Consider the following 16,325-nt stretch of genomic DNA (forward strand, 5'->3'; position numbering starts at 1 on the left):
CATACAAAGTTTGGGAACCCATCCCTTCACCAGTGCCCATTCTCCACCACCCGTAAACCCAGTGTCCCTCCCACCCTCCCCAATCCCATCTCCCCCCCACCCCACCCTGCCACTGTGGCAAGGCATTCCCTTCTGTTTTCTCTCTCTAATTAGCTGTTGTGGTTTGCAATAAAGGTGTTGAGTGGCCGCTGTGCTCAGTCTCTAGCCCTCATTCAGCCCGCAACTCCCTTCCCCCACATGGCCTTCGACTACAATGTAGTTGGTGATCGCTTCTCTGAGTTGACCTTTCCCCGGAACGTGAGGCCAGCCTCGAAGCCATGGAGTCAACCTCCTGGTACTTATTTCTACAGTTCTTGGGTGTTAGTCTCCCACTCTGTTATTCTATATACCATAGATGAGTGCAATCTTTCTATGTCTGTCTCTCTCTTTCTGACTCATTTCACTCAGCATGAAACTTTTCATGCCCATCCACTTGACTACAAAATTCTTGACCTCCTTTTTTCTAACAGCTGCATAGTATTCCATTGTATAGATGTACCAAAGTTTCCTCAACCAGTCATCCGTTCTGGGGCATTCGGGTTTTTTCCAGATTCTGGCTATTGTAAACAGTGCTGCGATGAACATACATGTGCAGATGTTGTTTCGATTGTACTTTTTTGCCTCTCTGGGATATATTCCCAGCAGTGGTATTGCTGGGTCAAATGGGAATTCAATATCTAATTTTTTGAGAGTCGTCCAAATTGTTTTCCAGAAGGGCTGAACCTATTACTGGTAATTTTTAATTCTTCTTTCTCATATCTGTATCTTTTGATTACATCCTAATTACCAGATCCCTCCTGATTTTATGAATACCTTTTATGAATACCTGATCTATCCCTACCTAAAACCTTTTCCAGAGCAAACCATTTGTGATAATTTATTTTAATGAAGCATGATAAATTCATATTCTGCATAAAGATCTGAAGGTAACCTGTGTCTGTCTATATACAAGTGCATATTCTAGGCAGTTTCCAATTTATCATGATTGACTTTATTTGCTGTGGGAACTGAGGCTGCCAAAGGGTGAAGGTGCGGCAGGGAGAGAGTTAGGGAAGTGTTAGAGAGATACCTGCACTCTGTAAGCCTTAACACCCAGATTAATACTATTGCCAGTCATACCTCAATAAAAATTTTTGATTAAAAAAAAGACATTGTGAAAGTGATGTGCACTCAGTAGAAACCATACCTTGAACGTTCATCTGCTCTCTGGCTAGCCATATGTAGTACGATACTCTCTTGTTACTTGAGAGTGGCAGTGAGCCATAACTCCCAGAAATCCATCTGATCACAAGGGCAAACAATCTTCTTTCATCTATTTTCATCAGAAGAGAAATTGATGAACAGCAACTCCATCATCAGCAATTAATTTTGGCTCAATACTTCATTGTTCATACCCAGTACACTTTTACTCTGTATATTAATAGTGAGAACCCATACAATCGTTGTTTTTACATTTTAGAGAAGCATTTAAGAAATTACATGGGAGATATACAACACTGCATTATAAAATAGTCTTTGTGTTACATGATTTTGTCCAATTACGGTCTACAGTAAGTGTTCTGAACATGCTTACTATAGGCAAAATAATGCTAAGGTATTTAGTAGGTGTTTAGATTTAAGTGTTCTGAACATGCTTATGATAATGCTAGGATATTTAGTAGGTGTAATTATGTATTTTAACATATATATGTATATGTATACATATATATATTTTATTTGTGCCAGGTATTGAACCCAGGTGTCACACATGCAAAGCACATGCTTCTCTACTGAATCATTTCTCTGGCCCCTGGCATACAATTTATGATATTGAGTATTGGGACATACCCCCAAAATTTCACTTCAAGTCAAGGAAGACTTACATTGTATACAAATTTGCTCAGTGCCTGGGCTAAATTTGAGCTTAGCAATTGCCTTGCATGTGTGAGGTCCTGGGTTTTGTTCCTGACACTGCAAAAAAAAAAAAAAGAAAAGAAAAGAAAAGAAAAAAGAAAAAGAAAAAAATTCTAGAAATTTCTAGTAAAATACAGAAATTAATGTTGGGTATGTGAAAATTCTTCTGATCAACAACTTAGAAATCAAACAAAACCTAACATGGGGTCAATTTTCATTGTGGTAAATGTTGACCAAAGACATTATTTTCAAAGACTTTCTTATTATGTGTCACAGTGCTTAAGAATAGCCCTTGAAAATTGGGTCAAGAGAGATAGTACAAAAGGCTGAATGTATCCTTTGCATTATTAAGTCTCAGAAGCACCTCATGGTTCCTTGAGCACTTCAAGCAGGAACCCTTGAGCAGGACTTAAAAACAAACAAAAAGGAACATACTTGGTTTGCTATGTTTTCACTATTTGAGTAATAAAAGGCTCAATTTTTATCTAAAGTTAGTACTAAAATTGGTACAACTGAAAGACTATGAAGAAACCAGTGGAACATAGGAAAATTAAACAAAACCTAGCACATCTATTTAGGTGATCAAGGAAAATATTATATTTGGAAGATCAATTTAAGCAATCATTTCCTTAAAATGATTTATTACATAACAATAAATATCAATTTTGGAGTCAGTTTAAAGATAGGCATACAAAGTAATTGGATCTCAATAAAATATTATAAGAGCACTACAGTCTTCTCTCTTAGAAGAGACCATAGCCATGTCGCTGACCCTATGCCAGGATGTTTTATTGGGGCGCCCCAGAGGGGGGCAGGTTAGGCCCCTATCTGCCCTAAGAGACCCAGCTGAAAACCTCCAGAACTCAACTACTCCCAGCTGCTCTCCACATGCTCAGACGAAGCCTCACCCATGAGTGAATCTGCAGAAAATCCAGGTATTTGGGACCTGTGACTGAAAACTCCAGGTTCAACAGAACTGGGAATGGGTGCCTTCCCTCAGCCCCCTCCAACTCCCCCCCATTAAAGAAAAAGAGCACTATACAGTTACAAATCCAAAATTGTATTTAATCAGTGTTTTATTAATATAACCCAAGATATCAGAAAAGAGCCAAGGAAACAATAGAAGTATTTTCAACTATACAAGTTAAGGCTTCCATGACATAAAAAAAGAAACAGCTGCGAACTCCACAAATATTTATATACCTTCTTTGGTTTGTTTTGTTTTGGGGCCATACTTAGCGGTGCTCAGAGATCACTCCTGGTGGAGCTCAGGGAATAATATGGGGTATTAGGGGGTGAACCACTTGCAAAGCAAGTGTCCTGCCCACTGTACTATTTCTTCAACCCTAGTATATTTCTTCTCTGCACACAAAATGTTTACATTTCAATCAGTTACTTAATTTAATAATGAGAAAAGGTAATAAAAGCTTGTTCAGTAAACAATAACATAAAAACATAAACTTGCCATATGTGAAATGCTGTTCTAAGCACTTCCACTGTCAGTCACTGTCACTGCCATTCTGTTGCTCATCAGTTTGCTCGAGTGGGCACCAGCAATGTGCAATGTCTCCATTGTTAAGACTTATTGTTACTGTTTTTGGCATATCGAATATGCCACGGGTAGCTTGCCAGGCTCTGCCGTGCAGGTGGGATACTCTCTGTAGCTTGCCAGGCTCTCGGAGAGGGGCAGAGAAATCGAACCCGGGTCGGCCGCATGCAAGGTTAACACCCTACCTGCTGCGCTAACTCATTTAACTTTAAAACACTGTAACAGAATATGGTAAAAGTGAGCAAAATTTTCTATTTTTCTCTCCACTTTACATCCTACACTTTTCATATTAAATCAAAGAAGAGTCAAGTTTCTGTGAAAAGATATTTTAGTAGAACTCTTAAGAGTTGAGTTGGGTTTGGGCTCTTTTTAGGGTTCTGTGTGACCTCTGATAAATTATTTAAAGTGGTTTCCCCGAACTTGAATAATAATCCCAATTTGAAGGAAGATGTAAAAGTTAAAATTCCTTGGCCTCCATTCAACCCTTGCTAATTGACTATGTTTACAATGGGACTGGGGAGTCTCAATTTTCTCTCTAGCCACAGACCTGACTCTGATAAGCAAGGACAATTGAGAACCTGTAGGCTTATCTCCACCCCACCCCCCACTCCCCGGGGAAAAACATTTGAAAATATGTGACTCATGTGGGGAGGAGTTTAAAGACTAATTTGTCAATTATTGATACATTTTCTTGACAATTGGCTCATCTAAGTCCAAACAGAACTTTTAGGGATAGCCCACAGGCTGCAGTGTCCACACATTTTGGAGCCATGTACTTCATGGAGGTGGCACATCACCTTGTACAGTTCACACTATGGCTTACACTCCTTTACTGGCAGTGCTTGCATGGGTGTTCACCAGAGCAACTGTTCTACCTAGTACGCATATGGCTTCCTGAGGACCCTCAGGGTTGACCCCTGAGCGCAGAGCTAGGAGTAAGCCCTGAGCACAGCTCAGTGTATCCCTAAACAAAACTTTAGTTGCAATGCAAGTGCCACAAATGAAGTGGGTTGCACACTTCAACTGAGGCACGTAGTTGGGTTGTAGTTCCCAGCAGACTTTGCATATATATATATATATATATATATATATATATAATTGTGAATGTTTATGCATACATATGTACCTCAAAGGAAAAATATATGTTGCTTTGTCTATTGGGTAAACTTATCTACCTTAGGAAAACACTGGATAAAACCTAACAGGACTACATAATTTATATTGCATTTGCTTAAACAATTATGGAGATGACAGAAAATTCACAGGAAGTTACTTTCATGTTTCAAACAGTAAATTGTATGTTAACTCTTATTATTTTATAGGGATATAAAACAAACTACTAATTCTAAAACATAACTATGAAAAAGCATATTCTAGTTTAAAAAAAAAGATCAGCTTATGGAAGCGTGAACATATGACTATACTGGTCATTAAACTCCTTTATTTTTTTTTGTTCTCTGCTTGTACATAAAATTTGATCATAAACAATACAAACCAAACCTTACAAGTCAGGAAGAAATCTAAATGTGTTTTAAAGGAAATCTTTCTAATGCTCTTTGAATTTCTTAGGTGCTGATCTCAGAAATGCCCATCTGTACCAGGTATTAGTGCTAGTTAATATCTACTTACAATTATGTCTTTTCAGGGCTGGAGTGATTGTACAGTGCTTAGGGCACTTGCCTTGCACAAGGCCAAGCTGGGTTCAATCTCAGGTACCTCACATGGTGCCCTCCAAACCCATCAGGACTGATTCCTGATCACCACTAGGTGTGAAAAAAAAAACAATTTTGTCTTTCCTTGCAATTATCTCAAAGACCCTACAATTCATTCATTCGTCTTACAATATCTTTGAGAGGCAGACTGGTAGAAAGCTATTGTCTTACATTGAAAGAAACGGTATAGATTTCACTAGGGGCATCAGAACAGAGAACAAAAAGGGGACTCAGAATCATTGTTCTAATGTGTGGTTTAGTAGAGTACCCATCGGTTGCTTAAATGTGTTTCTACTCCAGGAAAATGGAGAATAACATCTGCATATTCAAGGAACTGAAGGTGAGTTTTTCACCTTTGTTAGCTATAAATGCAGCTACAGAGGAAGGCAAGAAAATAGTACTTAGTTTGCTGCTGCTGTTTTTATAACAGTTTTGTGTGTGTTTCTGAAGCGTTTGTTCAAAACGATGCGTGCAATTTCGGACAGCCTTAAAGCGGGGTTGGCATACTGAGAGCAATTAAGAAACGTCTGGGTGCCAAGCGCTGACTTGAAGGGGCTGCGCTTCTGTGCCGGACCTTCTCCTCCCTGCTGCGTGCGCCCTCCCCTCCTCAGCCGCACCAGTTCCTGATGCTGGTCACTCCTGCCATACTCAAGATTCTTGTAAACAAGGCCTATGGCACTTGAAGGACTCTTAGACGCTGTCAGCCTGCAGACGGGCACCAATGGGCATATATTTGCTTTCTGGGCCACCCGGGCGGGCTCGTGGGCCCACACGGAGTGCCCGGCGTGCGACACGGGTCGGGACGTGCAAGGAAAGCACCTGACTGGCTGTACCATCGCTCTCTACGGGAGCTCTAGAAACAAAAGAACACTGCAGCGGTTTCCCCCAGGCCAGCTTCGAGCCGGCCAGTCCAGTGCGGGGTCCCGAGCCGTGTGCGCGGGTCTCCAGGCCCCTGCCGCCGTCTGCGCAGCCCCGGCCCACCTTCCTACCCGCATCCCAAGCCGAACCGCGTCCCCGCCCGTAGCCGGGCCTGCGCCGGGATCGGCTGCCCCTGCCCGTGACGGGCGCGGCAACGAGGGATGCGGCGCCTGCGGGAACGAACCTGTCAGCCCCGCGAGCCCGCCTCGATTCCGGACCCCGGGTCCGCACCGAGGCCGTGCCGGCTCCCTCAGGGTGCACGGAGCGGGGGGCACCGCCGCTGCCCACGCTGCCCGCCGATCCCGCGGGGACTCCCAGCCACGCGGTCGGTGGGGCTGCAGACCACGGCTGGGCCATGGCGGCGCGGACGGGCCCGCAGCCCGCCCGCAGACCTCCGTCTTCCGACGCGGGGACCCCCGGCTCCCCCGGGACGGGCGACTCCGCCTCCCAGGGGCTCAGAGCCGCGCCCACCCGGCCATTGTTCCCGGCCCCGGCCCGCCGCACTCCTCGGCGCCCGCGGACAGGAAGTGGCCCGAGGCCCCGCCCCGCGGCCCGCGCCCCGGAAGTGATCCGCGGTGGCTGCTGCAGAGCGGCCGGGAGGAGGGTGGGTCCCGCGAGCTCAGCGCCCGGAGTCCTCCTCCTCCTCCACCGCCGCCGCCGCCGCCGCCGCCGCCTCCGCCGCAGCCGCCGCCGCCGCCGCCTCCCGCTGCCGCCCCGCAGCCACCCGTCCCTGTCCGTCGTCTGCCGCCGGGGCGCTGGGCCTCCCGAGCCGGCCCGAGCAGCGCAGCCGCCGCATCTGGAGCTCGGGGCGGCGGAGCTGACGGTGCAGGTGAGCGAGCGGGCCCGGGCGGCGGGGCGGGGGCGTGTCGGGCGGGGTGCACGGCCGGAAGGTCACCGCCCCCGGGGCCGCCGCCGCGGCGCCGACCCTGCCCGGACCCGGGCCGCCACGCCCTGCGCTCCGCGCGGAGCAGCCCGGCCGGGCGCGGGGCGTTCGCCTGCCGGGGCGCGGGGCACGGCCGGGCGCGGGATGCGGGACGCAGCCGGGGGCGCGGGGCACGGCCGGGGCGCGGCGTGCGGGACGCGGCCGTGGGTGCGGGGTGTGGGACGCGGCCGAGGGTGCCAGACGCGGCCATGGGTGCGGGGTGCCGGACGCGGCCGTGGGTGCGGGGTGCGGGGTGCGGGACGCGGCCGTGGGTGCGGGCGCGCTCAAGGGCAGCCCCGCGCGGGGCCCGTGGTCGGGCAGTGCCCGGCGAGCCCGGACGTGGGTGGCGGGTGGCCCCAGCGCTCGCGCCGTGGCAGGCAACCTTTCAGCGTTTGTTTCCGAATGCATTTAACTGCATCTTGTTGGTTTTTCTGTCTCTCGTATCATGTTATTTTTGTGGTCCTTAAAAGATCGTTTTTAGGCTTCGGATTTCGGTGGGGCAGAGCCTGCGGGGACCCTCCTTCTTGTGCTCCCTCCCTGGGTATCGTTCCTTCCTGGGGAATGAGCCAATCTCGGTGCCTTTTACCGGCCAGTTAATCTCAGCTGTTTCGTGCGGTTCCAGTTCTAGGCACAGAGGAAATTCCTTTGTCGTTCAGTTCTTTGACGACTTGGCTTTTGTCTTTCTTCCAAAACTCTGTCCTTCCCTCGCGACTAAACCGTGTGGCATTGTGATCCCGCGTTATAGCAGCGCGTGCTACATTGTTAAAGGTTTGCTCCTCAGCAGTTAGTGCTGGAATATCAGGGTTTCCCGCTGATAGAAACTTTATGTTTGGAGTTGATGACCACATGCAGTACTATTTTAATCATTTCTTGAAAAGAGGAAATTTGGGCTTGTCACTGTATGCAAACACATCACAGACTTGCTTACAGTGACCTTGACTTTAGTTGCTAACGACCTTTCCGATATATGCATGCTGTTCTCCAGCATATTTGCCGAGTGAGCAGTGATCAGTATCATTCCTGTGAAGCGCTTCCTCACAGTTTATCCCTCTGCTTCCGAGAGGAGAGAGGAAGGGCTCGGCCAGCAGAGTCTGGGCTGTCCCCGAGCAGGGCTGCTGGGGCGGATGATTTGTGTCTGTATAAAGAGGCCGGGTGTGAAAGTTCTGTTATCTTCTGCAGATCTGATCATTGTCCTGCACTGATATTTTTCCCCAAGCGCAGCTTCTACAGAACATAAATAAATGTGCTGGTATCATTTCCTGTTTGTGTGTGTATCTGTTATTTACTTTGTAGCTGAATAGCAATGATAGTCACTTTTTAAAATTTATTTTTTTATTGATGAGATTTTGTGGTTTACAGTGCTATTAATAATGGTTTCTTGTGCACACAATTTCAGCACCACACCCTTCACCAGTGTACCCTTCTCCCTTTCGGAGGAGCCCAACACCTCCTCCCTCCGACTCCCGCTCCCCAACTCAGTTATGTGGATCACTTCTCCAGTTTTTTTAAAAAAAAATTTTAAATGTAAGATACCAATTTTTGAGAATAAATTTAGTCACTGTGAAATTACAAAGTTACTTATAATTTGGCTTCAGGCATACAGTATTCTAACACCAATTCCTTCACCAGTGTCTAGTTCCCTCCACCGGTAACCCCGACCCCATTTGCGCCTACCCACCAGTCTGCTTCCACTAAGGTCATACCCCAGGATACTCAGAGGTTACTCCTGGCTCTGCACTCAGGAATTACTCCTGGTACTGCATGGGGGGGTAGGGAGACCATATGGGATGCCAGGGATTGAACCTGGGTCAACTGCATTCAAGGCAAACACCCTATCTGCTGTACTGTCACTCCAGTCCAGAGGCTTTTTTTTTTCTTTTTTTTTCTTTTTGGATCAAACCCAGCAATGCTCAAGGTTACTCCTGGCTCTGTACTCAAGAATTACTCCTGGGGGGTGCTTGGGGGCCAATATGGGATGATGCTGGGGATTGAACCTGGATTGGTTGAGTGCAGGGTAAATACACTACTCACTGTACTGTTGCTCCAGCCCCAAGACTTATTTTTATTACAGATTTTTGCCTGTTGCTGATAGGGTTTCAGACACACTTTACCCTTGTCAGCACTACCCCCTCCTCCTCCTCCTGCTTGAACACTTCCCTGCACTGTAGTCACGTGGCATGTTTCCACTGGATGCCAGGTCTCCATTCTTTGTTTCTATCATCTTTGTTAGCTCACCGTTCTGTTTCTTTAGATCCCACATAGGAGAGACATCATTCTATGTTGGTTTCTCCCTCTGAGTTCACTAGGCATGGTACTCTCTAGGTCCCTCCATGTAGCAGCAGATTGCATGACTCTGCTTTGCTTATGGCTGAATAATATTCCATTGTGTACATGTACTATCTTTTCTTTATCCAGCCGTTTGCTCATGAACACTTGGGTTGTTTACAGATTTTGGCTATTATGGATAGTGCTACAGTTATGTTGCCTTTGGACCTTTGTTACTACCTTGTGGTGTGTCTTAAATCCTACATACAAGACAGTGACAGTCACATCTAGAACAGTGGGATGAAACTGGTGGATGAAGGAAAAGATCATGCTTTTTATTGTTTCACAACACGGTAGATATCAGGAAAGGATGGATTTCCAGAGGATGGGTTTCCGATTTTAGTCTAGTAACCATTTTGGTAATAGCAGCCCTCATACATCGATTCCCTTCCTGCCCCACACTGAGAGATAAAAGGGTGCGTGCGTGTATTTGTGTGTGCGCATGTGTTTGTGTGTGTGTGTGTGTGTGTGTGTGTGTGTGTTCTTATCATCACACCTTTGCAGGCTAGGTGGTGTTTCTGTACCTCACTGGAGGCAGCTAAGGTGCAGCAGTCGGATTTGAAAGTCCTATTTCTGAGAGCGTTCAGTATTGCCGTGGGTAAGACTTCGGAAAACGGTGATGCATGTGTCTGAGCTGAGCTTCAGGAAAGCACCCATCTCTTCAGTCCTGCCAGCAGTGGGTTGCCGACAGCACTAGCCCCTCTGTGCTCACCCCAGTGAGCCTGTGGTCACTGTTGGCATCTTGTGTATGCATGGGGCGTGCATTTTTCATGTGAACACCTTAGGAAAATAAGGTATTTGGAACCCTAGCCCCATTTTTGATTGCTGCCTTTGACCTCTGAAGGCCTGGGGAAGTCCCTGTTTGAGAGAACCATGAGAAATCAACGTTCGTAGCACGAGCTCTCTTGTAAAATGGTGCTGTAGGTTCTCTCTAGTGGAGTGGGGGGAGGACTTGGAGGGAAGCGGGGAGAATTGTAAAAGAAGCAAGAGCATACAGGGCTTGTTTGGGCCATTTTATTTTATTTATTTATTTATTTATTTATTTATTTAATTCTTTTATTGATTCACCATGTGGAAAGTTACAAAGCTTTCAGGTTTAAGTCTCAGTTATACAGTGCTCAAACACCCATCTGTTTGGGCCATTTTAGATTAGATTTTGTTTTCTTTGGGGGTTTGGTATGAATGAAAGCTTAAACACAGCAGAACACTAATTAGTCTACTTACTATTAAGTGCTAGCAAGATTTTCATCCATCTTTCCAGATCTGCAGTCTTCTCAGAAATGCACGTTTTAAATCAACTTAATTTGAACATGGTTTCTTCGCTCTTGTTTTGGGACCACACCAGCTTGCCCCTGGCTCTGCTCAGGGATCGAACCTTGGTCAGGTGTGTGAAAGCAAAAGCCTTAGCCACCATACTCTCTCTGGCCCCTGAGCAATGTGTTTTCACCTTTTTAAAAAAATTTTTTTTTGCTTTTTGGGTCACACCTGGCGATGCACAGGGGTTACTCCTGGCTCTGCACTCAGGAATTACCCCTGGCGGTGCTCAGGGGACCATATGGGATGCTGGGATTCGAACCCTGGTCGGCCACGTGCAAGGCAAACGCCCTACCCGCTGTGCTATTGCTCCAGCCCCTGTTTTCACCTTTTTGTTTAAAAAGAAGTTTATAGCACTAAAAAGCTTGGTCTCTGATCCCCTTTATCTTTGATTTTTTTCTCTCACCTAAGTTTTTTTTTTTTTTAATTATTAAGGTAATTTTAAAATGAGAGCCCAGATTAGGTGACAGTTGATAGTACGGTGAGAAGGGCATCTGCCTTGCATACGACTCACCTGGGCTTGATCCCTGGGATCCCAGGTAGTGCTCTGAGCACCCCCAGGAGTAGTTCCTGAGTGCTGAGCCAGGAGTGGACCCCAAGTATTGCTGGGTGTGTCCACCCCCACCCCCCCAAATAAACAACAAACCAAACAGGAAGAGTCTAAATGCTTATAAGTTTTAGGGGTACAGTACTATCACGAAAGTGCCACTATCTTCCCACCGCTGTGCATTTTACCTTTCTTTTCCACCACCATTGCCACTACTGTTCTGTTCCTAGACTTTATGGTTTCTAATAGCCATGTTTACTCCCTTGCTTGCTTTGTGTACAGCATATGAGGGAGCTCATTTGGGTATTTTGGGTTTTTTTTTTTTTTTTTTTTTTTTTTTGCTTTTTGGGTCACACCTGGGCAATACTCAGGTTCCTCCTGCTTCTGCACTCTGGTACTCCTGGTGGTGCGTGGGGGACCCTATGGGATGTCAGGGATCGAACCTGGTGTAAGGCGAGCGCCCTAACTGCCATACTCTCTGGCTCCTCATTTGGTGTTTTTCTTTCTGAGCATAGAGCCAAGAATAAACCCTGAGTAGCGCCAGGTGTGGTCCCCAATGAGAATAAATAGGAGATGTGAGTAAATTTTTAGAAATGTGCATCTAGGATTCAATCATACTTAAAAATAAAGTCAGTATCTCTGTCAGGGGGAAGGTCTGTAATAATCTGAAAATTCTAGGCTACTCCCCCCTGGAAACCTCTGTTGGATACAGCAGGCATAATTTCATGGCTGGTTCCTTGTACTGGAACGTAATCAAGGGACTACAGTATCATTTTGGAGAACAGCACACAGCAAAATCATGAAATTGTCGCTTCAGCCTGTTCTAGCTCCTCTGACTGTGGGCCCTTGGGTCATTATCGGTAAAGTTAACACACAAAGCCCAGGTGTTTGTGACGCCCAAGCTATTTCAGGCTGTAGGAAGAGGGTTCTGGGTCCTAAACTTCTGTCCCAGTCCCGGGGTCTGGCTCTCGGCCCCTGTGTGCCTTGTGGCCTGTGCCGACTCTCCTGGTGCTCCTGTCTGCCCATCTCCGTCTCCGTGCTTGGTTTCTCCTGCTGGTACTGGTGCTGACACTGATTTTTGCTGTTGTTTTCCTTTGGGGGGCTACCCCTGACTGTGTTCAGGGATCACTCCTGGCAGCATTTGGAGACCGTATGTGGTGCTGGGGTTGAACCCAGGTTGGCTGTGTGTAAGACAAGCACCTATCCACTGTCCTGTCTGTCTGGGCCTGGCCCTGAAATCTCTTTTCTCATAGCACACTCAGTTACAGCATTATCAGGTTTCTGGAAATCTAGTGTTTCTCTGCCCCGCCCTCCCTGTGATTCCACCCACTCTCCCCCTCCTGCTCTTCCTGCTCCTGAGCTCGCTGGGTCACACCCCTCCAGAATCTCTACCTTGCTTTGATTTTTCTTCTTGATCACCCCTCAGAAACAGTGCTTTGTTTGTTTCTTTGTTTTCTGAAGATAATAGCTCAGCTTTAGAGCAGTTGTCTTGTGTATGTGAGGCCCCTGGGCTCAACCCAGCACCAGAAAAAATAATTCTGTCCTTACCAAGCTGGGCCAGGTGTTCATGCTTGCTGAGTCTATTACAGAACTACACCGCACTCAGTGCCTGCGTGAGCCAGCTGAAGTCACGTAACTGTTCATACACAACACACGTGGCCACACTCGCACAAAATATTCCTTACCGGCCTTTATTAAGTTCCCCAACTTCCTCGATTTACAGCCTCCACCCTTAATATGCCATTTTTTTTTAGATCAATAGAAATCTCAGTTTAATTTGTTAAATAGGTTTAGAACAACTTAGTAGCAGTTGAAAAAGATAAGATACAAATTAAATAACCTTTCAAGAACATAGTACTCTAGCCAGTCTCCCTTACTTGGACATTTAAATAATTTTCAGTATTTTCCAGTTTCAGATGACATAATAAAAGACAGTGCATTTATTGTATTATTAAAGGACTAGCTTTAGTAGAAACACCTGTGAAGGTATCGCCTTGCTTTTACAAAAGCCTTACATTAGTACCTGGTTTTGCTCACTAAAAGTACCCCAAAGAGGATTTTTGTTTTACAACAAAAGCCAAAAGTGGCATCACTGTCTGTTAAGGCTGCCGCCTGCGGCAGCCGCACCTGAGTCATGGCTGGGCGCGGCAGCCCCTCCCCACGAGTGCCTTGTTTCGCCTGTACTCACCATTTCTGTTTTCACGGTAGTGGTGTGACTCTGGGCTCCGGTGGTATGATTTGGTAGGGAAGACAGTTCTTGAAAATGCCTGAAGATGGTATTTGATGAGTGACAGTCACGTCTTTCCGCATGCTGCTGTCTCGTCTGTGACTGCTCACAGATGCCCGTGCTGCCGAGAGCAGAGCGGTGCCTCTCCTGAGGGTCCAGGGCAGTGGACAGTCACCCCCCACTGCAGTGTCTCAGGCCTCAGCTCGCTTTTGGGCATTGATTGATTTTTTAAATTTCTGGCAGTCTAATTGGTGAGTGTAGCTTTTAATTTGGGGCCCCAACCTGGAGGTTCTTGGGGGGAGAGTGGTTCATGTGGTGGAAGGGATCAAACCCGGGGCTCTCAAATGTAAAAAACAAGTCCGCCAGCAGAGTCACCCCCCACCCTCAAATGCCCTCTTCGCTTTCTTTTATTATGTGAATTTAACACTTTCATATGATCGAGGACCATTTTTATTATTTTCCAAAAGTTCATTGTCAGAGCAATGGTACAGTGGGCAGGGTTCGTGCCTTGTACGTGGCCAACCTGGGCTCTGTCCTCGGCATCCCATATGGTCCCTGAACCCCGACAGGTGTGATCCCTGAGTGCAGAGCATGAGGAAGCCCTGAACATCACTGGGTGTGGCCCCCAAACCAAACAAACAACAAATAAATTTAATTGTCTGTTTTATTTGTTCACTTTCTAAATATTTGCGACCCATCACCCCGTTTTCTTATTTGTTCTGAGTATTTTTTGTTTCAGTATTGTTCCTCTTAATAGAGTTTCCTTAACCACTATGTATTCTTGTATTATGATTATTCACATTTGTATTGCCGATTTGGACACGGTTTTCCTGCTATTTTACTAAATACTGATGAATTTCTTTCATTATTGCTTCTCTTAGGCCCAGTATGTTATTTTGTCATTTGTATATAGAGATAGTGCCTCTTTCAATATTTACGCTTTTAATTATTTAACTGTATTAGAACAGTGGGTAGGGCCTTTGCCTTGCACATGGCTGACCAGGCCGACCAGGGTTCGATTCCTCCGCCCCTCTCGGAGAGCCTGGCAAGCTACCCGTGGCATATTCAATATGCCAAAAACAGTAACAACAAGTCTCACAATGGAGATGTTACTGGTGCCCACTTGAGCAAATCAATGAGCAATGGGATGACAGTGACAGAGTATCTCCACAGAAATGTTTAGTAACATTGTCACTGCCTTAATTCGGATACTTATTGATTATTGTGTTTTAAACAGTATACACACTTGCACTAGGTCAGTCACCTTTCCGAGATTTGTCTTTCCGCTGTCTGTAAGAGACTTTTTCTTTTGTTCTGTTTGCTTCTGGAAGCGAATCCCAGCCTTGTGCCCGGAGTCTCTTCCCGTGGTGCCAAGGAACCAAGCGGTGCTATGGCTCCAGCTCAGGCCTCCCCTTACAAGTGGGAGCTCGGCCCTCGGGGCTCCTGTGGCCTATGTAAAGGCCTCTAGTGGAGATGAACTGATGAGACGCAGGAGAGACCAGCTTTCCTAGGGCACCGGCAGAGTTCAGTGTGGACTGCTCTTGCTTTCTGCTGAGTCACCAGTCTGACTCGACTTTTCAGATGGCAGGATTCTTTCAGACCCCTCTGGCCTCTCTCTTTCCCGGAGGGACATCGTCTCTGAAAATCTCCCCCAGACATAGCCATCTCAGCTGGTCGGCTGTGCAGGTCAACTAGCGTCCCCTATTTTGATGTGGTGGTGACTGGGGTCCTTGGGTCTGTAGAGGACAGGACAGCTAGTAACCCGATGACTTGAGCCTGAGGGTGGCATAAATTGTGGTTGTTTTGAGACACATTTCAGACTTAGATAGATGGTCTGCTTGAGTCCGGTCTCTCTCAGGTAGTGAAGCCTGTTCTCTGGCTGGACGTGAGGTGAGTTTGTCCTGCACAGTATATTTCTGCGTGGACTTATCCACGCGGCGCTTACACACCGGTACTGCTTCCTGAATTTGGAGTGGGGGGTTCTTTCATGGCCACCTGAAAGAACTTTCATCCATAAAGTTCAAGTAAGGAGCTCTCTGTAGTTGTATAATTTTAGGGTTAGGTCTTGGTCCCGCTGGGAGCGTGAGTCCAGATCCCTTCATCTGTGTCTGTCTCTCCCTTTGTTTCTGTGATGTTTACTTTCCCAGGGGTGCTGGCCAATAGACTCTCCGTTTCTTGATCACTCACTGCTCCGAGTCCCTCTTGCGATGTCCAGTGCATGGTTTGCTGCCCCGGGAGTGCAGGTGGGTGGGGACTCAGACAGTCTCTGACTCCGCAGGTCAGTGCCGTGAAGCACAGCCAACTGTCTGTCCCCTCTCTCCCTGGTCTCAGCTCCTGCCTCACCTGCTGGTAGGTGCTCTGTCCTGACGTCTGATCTCTTCTGTTTTCACCAGCCTTGCCTCATGCTTTTTGTTTTTGGTCTGAGGATTTTCCATCTTCCTTCGCCTTTCTGCCTAGGGCATTTTGTCTGTGATGGAAAATCCCTCCCTGTACCCTGAGGTTTCGGGGGCCCCAGCCCTAAAGTCAGTGCTTGGCTGATGGTTCCCGGCTGCACCCCGCAGGGAGGGTGGCTCTCCGTGTCTGTCCCCTCACGGACTCTTACTTGCTCCTTGTGTGTCTCAGACGTTTCTGGGTCTCTTGTCATTAGAACTGGATCATTGTTCTGCTTATTTCTTCTTATCCGTTGTTTTCATTTGAATTAAAAAAATGCATCCTGTCTATATCTTTAATTTTGTTAATGTTTATATATTTTGCCTTTTTGTACATTCCCAGCCATTTATGTTTTGTTTTTCTGTGGGATGTCTTTTTATGTTTTTTTGCTTATTTGTGGGGATTTGTAGGCTGGATTTGTTTGAAATAGCACTTTGAGATAGAATTTA

At 46.7% G+C, this 16,325-nt stretch overlaps 1 protein-coding gene across 1 annotated transcript in view; it reads left to right on the forward strand.

Annotated features, from left to right (window-relative positions):
• The first annotated feature begins 6,689 nt into the window (after nt 1–6,689).
• RALA (RAS like proto-oncogene A) overlaps nt 6,690–16,325 on the forward strand; it is an 83,590-nt gene continuing 73,954 nt past the window's right edge. The window contains exon 1 of the mRNA XM_055121647.1: nt 6,690–6,940. The gene's annotated coding sequence lies outside the window, so the exon portion shown is untranslated. The remainder of the gene's footprint in view (nt 6,941–16,325) is intronic.

This window comes from Sorex araneus, chromosome 1 (genome assembly GCF_027595985.1).
Source record: "Sorex araneus isolate mSorAra2 chromosome 1, mSorAra2.pri, whole genome shotgun sequence".
In the NCBI taxonomy this organism is placed as follows: domain Eukaryota; kingdom Metazoa; phylum Chordata; class Mammalia; order Eulipotyphla; family Soricidae; genus Sorex; species Sorex araneus.